Here is an 18093-nt window from a genome sequence, read left to right as displayed (position 1 = left end):
GTTAACTAGTACTTGGTGCAAGCTAGATTTGAACTGGAGTCTGTCTGGCTTTACAGAGAGGTTTCCCACTGCCCATCTACAGTACTGCCAGAGCCCTGTCTGTCTTCTTCCTCCCTGACTCACTGCATATTTGCCTCAGTCTCCTGCTCTTGTGATGACACCATGGTTGCTGAAGCTCCAGGCTTGCCTTCCAACTTTTTAAATTTGTGAAATAGAACATATACAGAAATGTACATAACGATATGTGTACACCTTAGGCTTCCATTTTTCTCAGCTTGCTATCAAAGGGGAAAGGACATTTTCCTCCTATAATGTGAGGTAGGAAAATCCCCTGAAAGCCCTGTGATTGGCCTGGCGTGGTCATGTGCATGCCTTGGACAATCACTGTGGCCAAGGGTGGATGTTACCATTGGCCCTCCTCAGGACCTAAGACCTGTGGCCAAGGGGTGGAGAAAGCATAGGCATATCCATGCCCATTTGTATTCATAAAAATGAAATGCAAATAAAAACGATATGGACAGGGCATATTGCTGCAAGCTTCTGGTTCCTCCAGGATGCTCCAGCTCTGGGGGTGCAGGTCTGCCTAGAGGTGTAAGGGGTGCACTGATTGTACTAGGGATATCTTGCCACTTCCTGCTTAAGATAAGTTTGGCTAAGTGTAATGTACAGAATAAGCACCTCCTTATTTTGTTGAACATAGGATAGGAAATGGAGTGGCTCATGGGTGAACTTTGACCTGTGCTCACACACATCCCAATGTAGCAGGGAAGGCAGAAATCTATGCTACAGAAGAGAATCACAGAGCACCCAGCCACGCAGAGACCAAGGGATGCACTGACATCAGCTCAGTGAAGGGTCACATGGGAAGAAGGCCTCTCTCAGGCATGTGCAACAGTCCTGGGGTTGGAATGAGCAACTGGAGAAAACAGAAGAGGGCCAGTGGGACTTGATATACTAGAGAACCAGGGGGAGGATGACTCAAGATACTCAGAGAGGTACTAAGTACTAAGTACCCAGAGTGATCACTTGCCAGTACTCTCCCTGCATCTTGAGCTAGCGTTGGCCTGTGATCATGACAGGAGCCAACTCCTAAGCCCACCCTGTCCTGTCCTGGATCCCTCTAAAAGCAAAGTGTGCGATGGATGGAGCCTCAGCAGTCAGAAAATAGTTGCAGGGCCATTTTTCGTTTTCAAAAGAGCTAAAACCTACTGCTAATAATACTTATTATTAACGCTAATCATCGTCTTTGACACCTCTATTGCCACAGAGCATACCAACCTTCAAAGCTCCTGGGAGCAATAATTACTCCTCTCCGCTCCCCTATGAAAAAGGTAAATAGGGGTCTGAATACAGGGTGAGGAGCCATAAAGTCCTGAAAATCAGACTCCTTCTCCATGGCCTGGAGCAGAAAAGGGAATAGGGCACCAAAAAACCCCTTTTGACTGTAAAAAGGAAAGGCGGACAGGGGCAGGGAGGGAAGTGTGGCCTCACAGGTGTGCTGAGAGATTTAATTAGAAGGTGTGAGGTTCGCTTTCATGAGGGAAAGGGCTGCTGAGCATTGCTTTTCCAGACTTCAGATTCCCCTTTATGTATATGGAACACCAGGGTTTAGGCAACTGTGCTGGGAAGACTGGGGTGGGGAGAGCAAACCTTCCCACCAGTGGCACTTGTCTGGCTTAAAGAAGGCCAAGCCAGGCCAAACTGCTCGGCTCTCTTGGGCCTGGTGCTGCTAGATAGGGAGGCCCAAACCCTGATGTCATTCAGGCCCTCTCTCTCCCTGTGCTGAAATGCTCTCAGGACCTGCTAGATCTTTGGTGGCTCAGGCATCCTTCCCAGGGCTTTGCTTGGCTCAAATATGGCTTTTAAGTTTGGTTCTATGTGCTTACCTTTCCACCCCCCACCCCACTGCATTTATTCAGCCTTCACTGTGGCATAGGTCCTGTGCATAGGGATGCAGCAATGGAGAAACATGACCCCCAATGTCATGGTCTGCTGAGAAAATGGAAGCACAAACAGATAATTCCCAGTCAGCATGATGCACATTGAGAGAAATGCAGGGAACTGTGGGAGCCCAGAGGAAGGGCATCCACTCGGGTTAGGGAGATGGGGAATGCTCTCTGGAGGGGCTCAGCCAGCCCATCCAGGCTCATCCCATTGAGCCCGGTTCTCTGCAAAAGAAGCATCCAGACCACACCAGCCCACACGCACCACCTCTTCTCAAAAGAACCCTACAGCTCTGAGTTTGGATCCAAGAATGCTGATCTTCCAATCCCTCAGCACTTCCAATGGCCTTGTGTGCTTGGCTCTCTCTTTAGGCATGAAGTGTTATGTCCTGACTAAGAGAATGAATAACAACAGCTACAACTCCTTACTTTTGATTAGCAGTTTACAAAGCACATTCACAGCCATCACCTCATTGCACTCTCTCCCTGTCCCGGCCCCCTTCACATCCCATGTTACTAAGAGACAACTCCCGAGTTTTAGGGAACCAGCTCATTGCACCCACCTGCCTGCCTCTCAGTCCTGTGCTCTCTCTGTGGCATTCCGGCTGCAGATGGACAAGCAGGGAAGCATTAAGATCTAGGACACACCTGCTGTTTACCTGCTAAACACCTCACCTGTGTGGTCCCATTCAATCTTCCCACCAGTCCATTGAGGGTGGCATCATATGACCTTTTATAGATGAGGAAACTGAAGCTCTAAGAGGCAAGGTCACTGGCCAGTGTCCCACAGCTCATAGGGAACAGAGCTGGGGTTTCTGTGAGTGTGTGCTTAACCCCCAGCCTCGTCACTCTTGGCTGCACCATGCGACTTGGTATTTACCTTGGTATTTATCTCTCAGTTCCAGGCAGATAGTAGGGCTTAGTAAAGGTTGGGAGTCTGATTTATTCATTTGTGTTCTCTTTCTACCTCATTTCTTGTTCTCAGAGGTGAGGGGAGGAAGTTTTGTCTCTGGGGTACTGGCCCCGAGGCCACTAAAGAAACACCAGTCCCCGACTGGGCACCTGTTCTTTTTTGCCACCTGGAATGTGTCCAGAGAGGAGCAGGATGTTAGGATGTCACAACATGACTGCCCAAAGTGGATGGTTCCTTCCTATTCCCCTCCTCCCTGGGCCTGAATGTGGTTGGGGCGGCTGCCCAACAATTGGGAATAGCTCTGCCAACCAGAATAGCCATTCCCTTGGCCAGAGCCAGGGCCGCACTGTCCAGGCCTTTCCCTCGGGCCCCCATTTTCCCAGCCTCCTGGCAGATCAGCATTCTTGGATCCGTGTCATGACCTCCGTGTCTATTCGAAGTCATGGCTTTCTTCTCATTTACCCGGGAATCTCTGGTTGTCTTCATTCTATACCCATCTTCCAGGCCAGGCACCCGCAGGTCTCTCAGAGTATGGGGTTAAACGCTGCCTCTGCCCTGGCAGCATTCTCAGGCTGGGGCCCTTGAACTCTCCACCCAGGGTGGAAAGGGTGGGTGGAAAGAAGTCCAGAAGGTCGCAGGTTCAAGGAGGAGGGGCCCCTGAGCATGCCGGGGAGGCTTTGTGGGGAGTGTTGCATGGGTTCAGTTTTAAAGGATGCAAGAGATTTTCTAGGCAGAGAGATAGAGGGAAGGCATTTAATGAAGAGGGTTTTTATGCATTTATCGGCCCTTGTGCCACAAGGTAACACACAGATGTGCACAGGGACAGCCTGTGGATGTGGAAACAGCTCACCTCCTGTGTTGAGTGTAGATTGGTTCCTCCTTGGTGAGCATCTCTGTCCTCCCTGACTAGTGTCGTGGTTCCCACTCCCTTCTTATCTTTGAGCATTTTCCCTGAACTTGTTCCATTTTGACAGCCAGAGCTGGGCTGTTGCCTTCTGGCCCGACACTGGCCTTTTGGCAGGTGCGTCCCCTGCTGACTCACCCCAGGTTGCCTTGTCCCTGGAAGCCTTGGGCCTCAGGCTCATGGCGGCTAAGTCACGTCTCCCCAACCATTTGCTGGAGGCATTGGTGTTAAAGAGTCTTGTCCAGGGCCTGACATTTAGGCTTGTGAAATTCTGTGGGTACATTTAGTCCATCCATCAAACCTGTCTGGAATCTTGGTTCTGCTTCCTAACATTTGCTAGCCCGTGTCCTAGCAGGATTTCCTCCCTGCCTGCAGCTAGACAAGCTTTTTGAAAATGCTGTCTTCCTCATATTCCTTCTCTTGTTCCAAACCCTTTTATTACTGCTGAATGGATAGAGTTCAAACTCTTTAGCTCAGCACACACAACTTCATGATCTAGCACCAATCTACTTTTTGGACTGTTTTATTCTATTTTTCCTGCCCAAATAAGGATGATAATCATGTCTGTATCATAGGACTTTTGTGAGGATTAAATGAGCTCATACTACAAAAGTGCTCAGAACAGGTTTTGCAAGAATTGTGAGGGGTCTGTGATCTTATGCCACTTGCAAATTAATAGGTTAGCCTGGCACAGCTTCATGGCTGCTAGGCAGAGACAAGGATTTTGTCACTCACTGCAAAAGCAGTAGCCAGAGTATCAGTGTTTCCTTATGACTGTTTCCTGGGCTCCAGCTCCCACAGGGTGACATGAGGAAGGCCAGGTGACAGCCTGGCATCTGTGGGTTGCATTAAGAAGGGAAGCCCTGAGCTCAAGGAACCCGAATTTTTTTTTTTTTTTTGTGTGTGTGTGTGTGTGTGTGTGTGTGTGTGTGTGTGTTGTTTTTAATGGTCTCTAAGCAAGCCTGCCCTCTGATAGAAGGGGTTACTATCTCTTTCTTCCAAATCTTTCCTATACAAACCTCCTTGAAAAGATGGTCTGGAACCAGGACAATCAGTGCCTCTGCTCACAAAACGTGCAGAAATGCCAGATACCATGGTGAATTGTTGCCCAACAAGGGCCATGTGTGGTAAGTGAGGTGTAAGCATTAGTCATGCTGAGGGTGGTGGTGGTGTGTGCACTTAGCTTTGGTGTCGTGGGCCTTCTCCTTGACCCTTGAACATGACTTCTGCCCTCGGTGCTGCCAGTTACACAGTTCCTCACACCGCCCCCCTCCTCCACCCCTTTCTGCATCCAGCTCCAGCTTCTCCAACACATCTCTCCTGACCACCCCAATTCAGATGGAGCGCCCTCCCTAAACTCTGACAGCATCATGTGCCCCATTCTCTCAGCACTTAGCAAATACTGTTTCCCTTCCATCAAGACTTTTGCAAAGCTCTTCCCACCACTTGGAATTCCTGCTTCTCTCTTTAGATGAACTCTACCTCATCCCTTGTTTATCAGTTTGGAGGACATTTCCTCCAAGAAAACTTTCTGTACCAGTCTGGATCAGGGGCCTCTACTTGCTCCCATGGCGTCAGTGGTGACCTCCAAGTGGCATTTCTTGTCTGGATTTTCCTCAAGACTTGGAAATTTTGAAAGACCCTTGTGTGCTTAGCACCTGCCCGAGTGCCTGGCACAGAGGCATTTAATGAGCATTACAGGTGAATGGGTGATTGCATGACCACATGATTGCCCATATCCCATATTCACGCAAATTTAATCAACAAGTCTAACCATGTTGGAAGCTCCTGGAGAGTGTCCCGTGGTCACAGACTCTTCAGTAGGTGTTCACTATCTTTATTGAGGGATGAGATAGGCAGTTAGCCATTCCGTTTCCTTTCATATGTGTCAATGTCGTCTTGCTTTAAAGGACATCTGTGAGGCCAAGGGGACCTCTACTTGAGGACATACAACATACATTGTCAAAGATATTATTCATTCTGACTTTATAGAAGGGAAAATTCTGGTAAGCCTCCTCAAAGCAATTTAAAAACCATAAATTTCATGTTCCTCTAACTTAGTAAATATCAAACTCATTTTGTCCTTAATAGTCTACAAAATCAACACTAGTTTAAACTAATGGTGTGTTTATAGTGTTCATGGCAAGTTTCAAATTGCAAATGCATTTTTACAGTGGCTTTTGAAGGTTGATTTTGGAAAGAATGACAGAACAGTCACTATGAAACCTGGAGCTGAGTTTGAGGCTAGCTCCCCGTTTTCCATAAAGTGATTAAATTATACGGAGGAGTGGGAAAACTTGCGAACTCAAACCGGGGGATATGAGCCCTGAGGACACGTGCGGAGGTAGGGGTCACTGGTTAAAAACTAGCCCTCTGGGGCAAGTGAGCCTGCCTTTGAATTCTGCTTCTCTTAGTTACTGAGCCTGGTTTCTTCCTTTGTAAAAGGAGGAAAATGACATACAGCATAGGATAATTGTGAGAATTAAATGAGGTAACATGTGCTTAAAAACACATATCTTAGCACAGCATGTGGCACATAATAAGCCCTTAAATGGTAGCTATTACTATTACTGAATTATAGTCAGAAAGACCTAGATTTGTATCCCACCTCAGTCACTAAGAGCTCTGTGCTGGGCATCTCAAGCCGAGGGACAGGAGCAGTTGCTTAACTTCCCTGCCTCAGTTTCCTCATCTGTAGTACCAAGACCATAGTAATACCTGGGTCATAGGGTTGATGTGATGATAAATTGGCAGATGACATGTAAAGTGCTTCAGGAACGCATGGTGTATGGTAAGCACTCAGTAACTGTTAAGTTGAAAAATGATGTTAGTAATAGTTATTATTCCCTTAATCTCCTTTTCCTCATTTGTTGGGAATACATGGTTGTAAAAATTGAAAGTATTTGCAAAGCACCTACCCCTGTGGCAGGCACATAGTAAGTAGGTCCTCAGGAGGTGGAAGCTTTTGTTTCTAGACCCTCTTCCTGCCTCTGCCTGGTTTCCAGCTCCGAATCAATGGCTGAAGCAATTTTGAATTTCAGAGGCTTCTCTGACAGCACTGGGTGGGGGCGAGGGGCAACCCAGGGCTCCAGCAAAGCAACTGGGAACCACAACCTGGAAGTGAACTTCCCTAATCAGCGCAGCAGGATTCCAACAGCTGGTTCTACTTTGGAATCAATTGGAACCTCCTGGGCCCTTTGCTCTTTTTCTGCAAGGAGCAAATGCCATCCCTCAGCTAAGATTTAGAAATTTGCCACACCGTATGAGAAACAGATCCAGCCTCCGGCAAGGTCAAGGTTCCCCAGGCTGGGGCCCCAGCTCTGGAGCCTCTGCAGCCTTCCTGGCAAGCCATGGAGACTGAGCCTCTGGCCCAAGGTTCAGGCTGCCTGGGATTCTGTCAACAAGCACTGTCCTGGTGCTGGTTGACTAGAAACCACCACCCAAACCGCCCAGATTTCCACTTCAAAGAGTGAGTCAAGTTCGGATGTGGAGAGCACGTTAAATAACAATTTTTAGGATATGAGTGTGAGAGTGCAGCAGCAAGAATGCATTTGATTTGGAGAGGAACTGCTTCCTAAATGCCCGCTTTATAATTTCTTCCATCTGTCCGTATTTTTGGCGGCCCCCCGAGGCCTCTTTAGTGCCTTCAGAGTGGCCAGCTAGCATGGGTGCTGTAGGTACCAGAGGATGTTGGTTGAATGGCTGTTATCACCACTCCACTGCCTGAGGTTTGACGAGTCACCTGGTGAATGAGCAGCCAGCTGAGCTGGAGTCCTAATTCTGAGTTTGCTAGCTGTGTGACCTCAGGAGAATCCCTTGCCTTCTCTGAGCTTCCTTTCCTCATCTGAAAGATGAGGGCCTGACTATACTAGTATGCTCTTGAAGCTCCCTTGCAGCACTTTGATTTTCTAATCACAAGTGATCACAGATGCTATGATTGCTCAAGGAATGAAAAATAGCAACTGCCATTAATTAAGCTGTCATGGTCCATACTTTAGTATATCAGTGAGTGAAATGAATGAATGGATACAAAGATCTATTATCTCTTTTGAAAGAGAGAGTAAAAAGGGTGGTGGTTGCTAAGAGGGTGGGAGGTGGGGGAGGGTGTGGGGAGATCAGTGGTGATGGACGGAGACTTGACTTGGAGCGGTGAGCACACAATACAGTGTACAGGTGATGTGTTGTAGAATTGTGCACCTAAAACCTGTATAATTTTGTTAACCAGGGTCACCCCAATAAATGCAATCAAAGTGAAAAAAAGGGAGGTAAAGTGACGTGTTGAGCACCTATTAGGTAATAGACACTACCCTAGATGCCTTAACACCTAGGTTCGTCCTCTTTTCCAATTGGATATTATTACAACAATTTGTAGATGCTTAAAGAGGTTAAGTAACTTGTCACATACCTAGGATAGCCAAGGACTTCAACCCACTTGTGCATCTTGGAAAGTATATATGGAGTATATCTGATTTCCTGCTGGATTTTGAACCCCCTTCCTAAGTGTTGCTGACAATCAGGAAGGGCTCAGGCTGAGGAAATCCTGAGTAAACACTGGGTAAATGGATGAGGAGGGTCTTAGTAATCTGCTTGGAGTGGGGCAGGGCTCTGCCCAGGCCACCAGTGCTGTGATGAGGGTGGGACATAATAGAGCCCAAGCTCTTGAGTCCCCTGGCCTTTGGGCTGCAATGTCTGCCTAGCATCCGACAGGCCACCACATGAGCATGTCTGGGCCAGCCCTGCCCCCTTTTGCTTGCACAGGGGATTCAATGATCATGATGGTAAAAGGCACCTTGGTTTGGCTCCTGGAGAACAGAAAGAAGTGGCAGAAAGACCGAAAGTAGGAAAGGAGGAGAAGAAAACAGGATGCAGAGATTGGGCCCAACTGGACTGGGGCCTGGAATTCTAGGAGGAGTCGTTTCCCTATGGGCAGGGCACCCACTACTCCTGCTTCAGGTACCTGTGATGGTGGATAAGCCTGGGGCCAGTCAGCAGAGATTCCCGGGAGGAAGCCCCTGCCCATTTTCTAAACTGAGAGATGGACACCCACATGCCTTCCCTCTCCCTCTCCCCCAGGCTTTCCTCCCACTAGACAGAACCTCCAGAAACACATGGACTTTACAGAACGATGTGCAGCTAGGCCCAGGGAACTGTCCCGGTGAGAGCAAGGGAGCAGAGCACCCAGGATTCCTTGCTCCCACTCAAGAGGCTTTTCTGGCTCAAGCAACTGAAATTTCGCTAGTCATGCTTTAATTAATGCAACAAATATTTGCCAAGCTCCTGCTTCGATCCTGGCACTTCTAGACACTAGATATAAAATAGTGAGCAAAAGAGAATTTATTTTGTCCCTTGTGGCACTAACGGTCTAATTGGAGGGTGGAGTGGAGATTGGGGGCATATTAGTTTCCATAACAAATACACAAAAACTGGGCATTGTGAAATAACAGAAATGTATTCCTTCACAGTTCTGGAGGTCAAAAGTCTGATATCAAGGTGTAGATGGAGTTGGTTCCTTTTGTAAGCTCTGAGGGAGAATTGGTTCCATGCCTCTCTCCCAGCTCTGGTAGCTACTGGCAATCCTCAGTGTTCCTTGGCTTGTCACTGCATCACTCCAGTCTCTACCTCTGTCTTCCCAGCACCCTCTCCTCTGTGTGTCTTGTCTCCTTCTCTCTTCTTGTAAGGACATTTACTACTGGACTTAAGGCCTATTCTGATCAAGGATATCTCACTTCAAGGTCCTCGTCTATGTCTACAAAAACACTTTTCCAAATAAAGTCATATTTACCAGGTTCCATGTGGACATATCATTGAGGGAAGAGGGAGGGTGTGCAACCCACTGCAGAGGACAGTAATAAAATTAAATAAAAAATTGCATAATAGCATATTGTGATGAGTGGTGAGAGGAGACGAGAAACGTGGAAAGTTGTGGAATGCAGATAACATGCCCATTGAATACTTACCTTTTCTGAACCTCACATTCTTTATGAGAATCTTCACAGTTGATGTTAGGATTCACTTATTTGAGAGTTAAATATGTAATGTTGATTATGAAAATGTTTGACAAATAGTTACATATAGAATTTTTTCTTCCACTGGCCTCAAATTTTCCTATTCATTTGTCTATCCAGTATGTTTTGAGACCCTATTCTGTGCTAGACTTTTGTTTTAATAGGTTCTGGGAATACTGCAGGGAATAATATAGACAAAAATTTGGTTTTGTCATTGAGTTTGCATTTTCATCATTGTGATGGTTAATTTTATTTGTCAACTTGACTGAGCTACAGGATGCCCACATATTTGGTTAAACATTATTCTGAGTTTGTGACGGTTTTTTTAAATTGAAATTCACATTTAAATCAGTAGGTTGAGTAAAGCAGATTACTCTTCCTAATGTGGGTGGGCCTCGTTCAATCAGGTGAAGGCTTGGTTAGAAAAAAAAAAAAAAAAGACTGACTCTCCCTGAATAAGAGAATTCTTCCTACTCATGGTCTCTGAACTGAGACATCAGCTTTTTTTCCTGCTTTATGACTCAGACTGAGGCATCAGCTCTTCCTGGGTCTGAGTCTTCCAACTTTCAGGTTGGAACTCATCCCATTGGCTCTCCTGGTTCTCAGGCGTTTGGCCTCAGATCGGAACTAAACCATTATCTCTCCTTGGTTTCCAGTTTGCTGACGGTATATCTTGGGTCTTGTCAGCCTCCATAATCACATGAACCATTTTTTAAAAATCTCTCTCTCTCTCATTCTGTTTCTCTAGAGTGCCCTGACAACTACTAATCATAATCACCATTATCTTATTTGTATCTGTCTAGCACCTTCTTCATCTGTTATCTTTTTTTAATTCACAAAACAACATTGGGAAGTAGGCAGAGCAAACACTGTGAATACAGAGGAGGAGACTGGGACCTAAGGAGGATCCCCTTTCATTGACTGGTCCCCCGGACCAGAGAAACAGCCTCAGGTCCCTGCAGCCAGCGGACATGTAGGAAGCTGGTTGGAAAGGTTGTGCTCAGGTCAGGTTTTCTAAACCTCTTTAACAAGAGAGCAGCATTTCGATTATTATTATCATTTTTCATTTTGTGGCCAGGGTGGAAAAACAGTCACTCTCCTCTTTGATTTTTAATATAGCATTGGCCATCAGTTAGAAACCTCTTAAGATTCCCTCAGAGGGAAATATGAGACTGGTAAAACATGGGCTAGGCAAATCTTGTGAAATAATATATCTGCAAGATCTTTTAGGAAAGCTTCAACTGGACTTAAAAAAAAAAAGTCTAGATGAGTCATGGAGACTCCAGTTTAAAATGAGTTTGAATTTATAAATCCCAGTCCCTTCCTTATGGAGCAAGAATACTGAAGCCCAGAGGTCCACTGGCTTCTTGAGGCCCACAGTTTAAAAGGAATGTACTGACATTGTTGCTCAGATGCCTTGGCTGAACAGATGCCCAGTGCTCTGTTCATTATTTTATGTTCATGCAGTGAATGCAAGGACTCTCTTTCCCCTTCCTCCAGTTCTTGGGGTCATTTAATGCCAACCCTGTGGAGTGGGGATGGAATGGCAGTGAAAAGTGTGTTCACACTCCTGTTTTCTCTACATTCTTTGCTCACAGATGATCCTTTAAAACACAGGTTACCACTAATGGCCCTGCATTTGTAAGCAAAATAATTTGGAGTCCGATAGACTTAGGTTTCAATCACAGCTCTCTTGCTTGCTACTTTTGGAAACTTAGACAAAATCCCTAACATCTCAGACATCAGTTTCTTCTTCTACTAAGAAGACATAGTACCACTCTAATTTCCACAGGAAGACTAAATAAGATAATGCATGTAAGACACTCAACACAGTGCCCAACATGGTAAGTGATCAAAAACACTACCAATTATTATTAAGGTGAAATTCACCATCAAGACCATATACTAGCTTCAAGGTTGCTTCCCATACCCACTCCAGCTAGCAGTGAGTGCATTCTTCTCTGAATTTAAAGTTATTTGATGGGCCTTTCATGGCACTAGTCACACATGTTGTCTTGCATTGTCCCTGTGTCACCATGGGAAGTCTCTTCTCTGGCCCAGGTTTTTCTTTCTGTAAAATGGAGGGTGGGGAAGGAGAAACACCTCCCTCACAGGGGTTTTGAGAGATTTAAAAAATTATAAAAATGCTCAGCAAACTAAGAAAACTTAAACATTCATTCATTCATTTATTAATTCATTCGCATGTTTGTCAAGAAAAAGCTACTGTGTGCTTGGCATTGTAGTTGGTGCTGAGAAAACATTGGTAAACAAGACCCTGTCTCTGTCTTTGAGGACTTCACAGTTAGGTACGTTTCAGTATATGAGGTGATGATGATTTTATTAATTATTGTCATCAAATCTCCTGGGATAGATGAAAGCTCTTGGGTGGCAGGGACTTTCATGAATATTAATCACAAAACATGTCAGGGGTCAGATCAGAAATGGCACAAATGAAATTCGCAGAATATGATCATGCCATTTTCCTGCTTAAGGTTCAGTGGCTCTGATGATAAAATCCTAGTGTTTGAAGCAGGGCAATTTTCAAGGTTCTTATTCAGGTGAGCAATGTATCACTGCTCAGCCCTCTGTAAATCTCCAGCCACACAAAACTCCATTTAGATCTCTCATACCCCATTCTCTTCCCTGTGCTGTTAACTATGCCATTCCTCCCTTTTCCTCTGCATAGAAAACCCTTGCCTGTCCTCTCAGGACCCTCTTTACAGCTCCTTAGGGAGGCTCAGACACCTGTGTGCTCAGTGGCCTTCTGTGGCCACCTCCATTGAAGTGGCAGATGCTACCATCTGCATTTTTGTCTGTGTCCCTGATAGATGGAGACCTCTATGCCAGTGACTCCTGTCCCTGACATTTAGCAGAGAACCTGGGACAGAAGGGCTTAGTGTGTGTTGGGGGAGTTAATGAGTGTCATTCATCATTCATTCTCTGCTACCTCCTCAAGTCTTGGGTTGAATACATTAATCAAGCATCCATTCAAAGAGTGTTGGGAAACAGAAATTGCTTTTCTGCCATGTCCAAGAGGGGGAGTTTGATTTTTACCCAAGGCGTCTTGGAGCTGTCTGAATCTGTTGCTACAATAAAGATGGGTGTGGATTCCAAGGATACCAAGGGAAGCCAGAAACTGCCAAAGGAAAGAGATTTTGAGACTCCTCTCTATCCCAAGAGGGCTCAGAAGTGGTTCTCAGTGTTGTCAGTGTCAGGAGAGGAGAGGAGAGGACTGCCCCATTTCACCAAGGGTTTGCAGTCCTAGACGAAGGACTTCCAGCCTGTTGTCTAAGAAGTACCTTCTTCAACTTAATTTTCTCCTGGGATCCCCATGGCATAATTCAAAGAAAGACTGGACTGGCATTCTGGTTCTTCCACTTGCTGGTTGTGTGACTTGGGGACCCCTCCGAGTCTTGGTTCCTTCTCGGTAAGAATCCACCTCACAGAGTGGTGGAACAGGTTCAATAGGATGACACCTGCAGTGTGTAGCCCAGTGTCCAGTGCCCCAAACACATCCATAAAGTGTGAGTTCTCATTTGCCCTGTCACAAACACTCACTCTGAACATGCTTCCAGTTGTTAACACTGACTAGTTGACTAGCGATGTCTGAGCCAGCAAGATGTTTCCTGAAATCTGGTAACAAGAACAGTGACACCAGTGGAGGGATTACCATGGGCCAGGCGCTGTCCTAGGTGCTTACATATATATTTTTTATAGTAGATAGTTTTTACATATATATTTTTTACAAATGGGGAGATTCTATTGTTATCTATATCACTATTTTTTACATATATATTTTTTTACAAATGGGGAGATTCTATTGTTATCTATATCACTATTCCTAATTTTCAGAGGAGGAGACTGAGGCACAGAGAGGATACTAGTCTTGCCTATGACTGCACAGCTGATAAGTGGGGATGCAGGGATTCTGGGTGCAGAGCTCCACGGGACTAATGGAGCTGGTGCACCACTCACACTTCAGCCAATTGGAGATTCGGGTGAATAGTTAACCAGTGGTGCCAAACCAAGCCCTATAATCTCAGCCTAAAGCAAAGAAACTTGTTCTTCTAGGAAGTTTGTGGAAGTCACATTATCAGCAAGTGTAGGATTTCCAATACCTTTTGGAATGTTAAAAACACTCCAAGGAACCCCTTTCTCAATATCTTTATACCTTCCCAGACCTTTGAAGTCCAGGGGTTTGAGGTTGGAAATCCCAATGTAACCTAACTTCTCATGAAAAGGGAGAGAGAGAGAGAGAGAGAGAGAGAGAGAGAGAGAGAGAGAGAGAGAGAGAGAGAGAAATACCACATTTACCTTGAGTATAGTAAGCAATACATTTTATAAAAAAAAAAACAAGAAAAAAAAATAAGTCCAGCTAGTGTGCCTCAGTGGTTGGGCGTTAAATTATGAACCAGGAGGTCACGGTTCAATTCCCGGTCAGGGTACATGCTCAGGTTGCAGGCTTGATCCCCAGTGTGGGGCGTGCAGGAGGCAGCCAATCAATGATTCTCTCTCATCATTGTTGTTTCTATTTTTCTCTCCCTATCCCTTCCTCTCTGAAATCAATAAAAATATATTTTTAAAAAAGAACATTTTAAAATTTACCAATAACTTTCCATGTAATGACTCATGGTGCCAATAATAATAATAATAATAATAATAATAATAATAATAAAAAATATTTGATGCTAATAGTAATAACCATGATTCATTAGAACATTGATATTGTATTAGGCCATGTTTAAATGTTATTTACTTTTTACAACAATGGAAGATGTTTATTATTTTCTTTAGTTTACAAATGAGGAAGGTGGTTCATACATTACCTCACTTAATCTCTGTCATAATCCTTTCAGGTTGGTTCTCTGTGGTTCACACACATAACAGATGGGAAACTGAAGCTCAGAGAGGCTAAGAAACTTGCACAAGTTCACACAGCAAATTGGAAGCAGAGCTGGTTCTCAAATTCAGATTTTTCTGACTCAAAAGTCTAGGTTTTGAATCATTGTGCTGAAGTTCTCAAAATAACCCCTGATATAGGCAAATATCATCCCCATTTTGCAGTGGGAAAACTGAGGGAATGGGGGAAGGGACTGGCTTATCTAACATCCTCTCAGCTCCACTGTGCTCTCTGGGTCATAATGTCTGGGAGTTGCACATAAGGGCTTTGGAGCAGCTGGTGCTTAGCACAGTGCTGGGACCTGGTGAGCTATCAGTAAATGATCACCGCTGTCATTTCAGTGTGGGAGTTGAGCAGCCCACAATCTTGGGCACACACCGGTACCTGTGTCCTGGATTGTCTGCCTCCTGTTGGATGCCAGCTTGTGCTCAGCCCACATTGCTTTTCTATCATTTCTCGTCAATGCCCACTGATGACACACCACCCTGATAAAGGCCACCTGAGTATTTGTGGGAGGCCTGTCTGAATGGATGTGTCCCGGAGGAGACCCTTGGAGCAGAGACCCAGCCCCTGACTCACTCTGAGCTGTCCCCATCTGGCCGAGGCTGGCCCTGGAGCCGCCCACCACTCCAGCACCCGCTGCCGCTGTCTTCTTGGCACAGGGCTCTGGCTGCAGGCTTTGGACTCCAGGCTGCAGAATTACTCACTCGCTGATTCTTCCGTTGGCATCTGCCAGCATCCAGGAAGAGGCTTTGTATTCTCTCTTCCTCACTCAGCTTTCCCCCTGTCTCCTTTACTATTGTGTGCATTGCTGGAGCCAAAGTTGGATTGCTCTCCCCTTTCCTCCAAGGACCAGGATCCCGCAAGGATCATCCCTGCACTGGCGAGGCTGGGAGAGTGGGCTGACAGGCCTGGCTCTCTGCCTCTGCAGGAAGACTTAGTCACTGGCTACCACGGGCTGAAATGGATTGGAGATGTCACGGGGAGGAAATGCACTTCCTATGAGTTAGCAGAGGTTGGCCTTTAAAAAAAAAAAGAAAAGCCTTTTTATTGCACAGAGAAAGTTAGCGGCAGATTGATTTCCCCTTGTGAGAATTCCAACTCATAGCCCCTGGATGCTGCCGTTAGCAGTCCCTTCCACTCAGCACTTGGAAGTCACAGGAGGCATGTGACCAAAATGGGCTGGGGAGAAGGAACACTAGATGCTTTACACATATCGTCTCACTTTATTCCCACAACGACCTTGGCATTGTCCCCACTTTTCAAGGGTTAAAAATTGTGGCCCTCGGAGTGCTGTCTGAATCTGTCCTTGCCTGTCTAAGGTCACACGGTACATGGCAGAGCTGACATATGGACCCAAGCCTCTCTAATGCCAGACTCACAGTAGGGGAAGCGGCTCTTCTGTCTCTTTCTCTCTCTCCGTTTCCCTTTTTCTTTTCTTTTCCATTTGTCACCTGCTCCCACTCTCCAAGGAGTCAGAGATTTTCCAAAGGATTGAATAACTCCACACACTGCCTTGCATACAGTAGGTACTCAACAAATACACACTGACTCTGAATTGCTGTGCCATGACTTTTAAGAGCATTTGCATTTTCACAAAGAGTTCCTGGAAAAGATAATACCCAACACTGACAACTAAATGGTGAAAATCCAGCCCAGGGCATCTTCAGTGGGGCAATTCTTTCCTGCCTTCCTCCCCTCCTCTTCTCATGTTTTCTTCGCTCTTTCAAAACAAACAATGGCACTAATCTAAGTGTTTTATACCTATTTACTGATCTAACCCTCATTACCACTGTATGAGGTAGGCACTTTATTATTAGCAGCATCCCGTTTTGCAAATAAGCCAGTGGTGCACAGAGGGACTTAGTTTTCTGTCCAGGAACACACAGCTTTTAATCAGTAGAGTTGGAGTTTGCAGGTGGGCAGTGAGGCTCTTTAACCACTGCCAGCGGACCATTCTGCCTGCCCAGGCTGGGTCAGCTTCCTGAAGCCACTTCCATCCCTTACATCCGCCTGACATTTTATGGTTTCCAAGATATGCCCGTGTGTCTCATGGCACTGGATCCTCACCATCAACTGTGAAGGGAGGACCATTATTCCCATTCACAACAGAGGAAACCCAAGCTCCAGGAATTTAAGTGAATCACCCAAGGTCACACAACTAGTAAGCTGGCCGAGCTTGGGAGCTGAAACCGACTTGTGGTCCACTTATTTCCATGAACGAGGCTCGTGCGGGGAACTGGGTCTGACCAAAGCAAAGCCAAAGCTTTGAGCAGGAAAAAAAAATTGCTCAATGTGCCCTTTTCTTTCTTGACAATTGGACAGGGGAAGTGTGTGTGTGTGTGTGTGTGTGTGTGTGTGTGTGTGTGTAATAGCATAACGTAGTCCTCAGACCTTGAGGTTTTAATAAAATGTGAAAACATTTTTACCAGCACCCTCCCTTCCCTCCTGGTTTGTAGGCTCTGCATAATTTAAGGAAATGTAATCCATATGTTTGATTATTCATACTTCGATCATCAAAAATATTGTTGATTCTTTGAGGGCGTTTGATGTTCTGGAAGTCTTATTGGCGGGGGGGGGGGGGCAGTAGAGAAGGGAGAATAATTTTTTTAAAAAGCATCCTTCCTTTTCCTACTTTAATTTTTCTTGAAGAATGCTTTATGGCATTTCACTGGCAGATGAATGAGTGGTTACTAGAATATTCCACCTTTTCCTGTAGATATTTAACATAGCGTTGAGTCCAGGGATGCAGTTCTCAGTCTTAGGGTTCTTGCGTGGAGGGGAAGAGAGTTAATATTTATGGAATTCCTACCCTGTGCAGATACTTTACATACAGCGTCTTATGTAGTGTGCACAGCACCCCTGGGGGGAGGTGCCATGGCTCCATTTTATAGAAGAGGGGAGCGAGGCTTTGAGGCCAGGAAGTGGTCTGGCTGGAATGCAAATCGAGCTTTGCCTGACCCCAAAGCTGTGGTGCTCATACCTTTCAGCTTCTTCAAGGGAATGCAAGGGTATTTGCCACCCAATAAGTACATTACCCAGTTTCCTTACATTCCCACCCCTATATCACTAACCACCCTCTGCACCCAAATCACTTCCCTCTCAGAGCCCTTGCTCACCTGTACAGGCAGTGAGAGCTAAGGTTCGGACTCAGTGTCCCCATTCACTGAGCATCTACTGTGTGTTGGTTACAGAGCTGGGTGCATGGAGGGACTGGCATGAACCACACAAGTCCCCTCTCCTCTGGAACTAAAGCAAGTCGGGGCGGCTGATGTACCCCCAGCACTGACCACCCTTCCAGGGCATGATGCTACTGAAGCCTACAAGCTACAACCTCAAAGAGGTCGTCCATGTAAAGAAACCTCTAGAGACACCCCCTCATCTTTTAATTTGCAACGTCGCACTTTTTACAGGATGACATTTTTTTT

At 45.8% G+C, this 18093-nt stretch overlaps 1 protein-coding gene across 1 annotated transcript in view; it reads left to right on the top strand.

Annotated features, from left to right (window-relative positions):
• LOC307103485 (uncharacterized protein) overlaps window positions 1-18093 on the top strand; it is a gene marked incomplete at its 3' end in the record, with an annotated part of 334890 nt that overhangs the window by 39468 nt on the left and 277329 nt on the right. The gene's annotated exons all lie outside the window — the stretch shown is intronic.

Source organism: Cnephaeus nilssonii (genome assembly GCF_951640355.1).
Source record: "Cnephaeus nilssonii genome assembly, chromosome: 7".
NCBI lineage: Eukaryota > Metazoa > Chordata > Mammalia > Chiroptera > Vespertilionidae > Cnephaeus > Cnephaeus nilssonii.
This window is presented reverse-complemented; position numbering and strand designations above follow the sequence as displayed.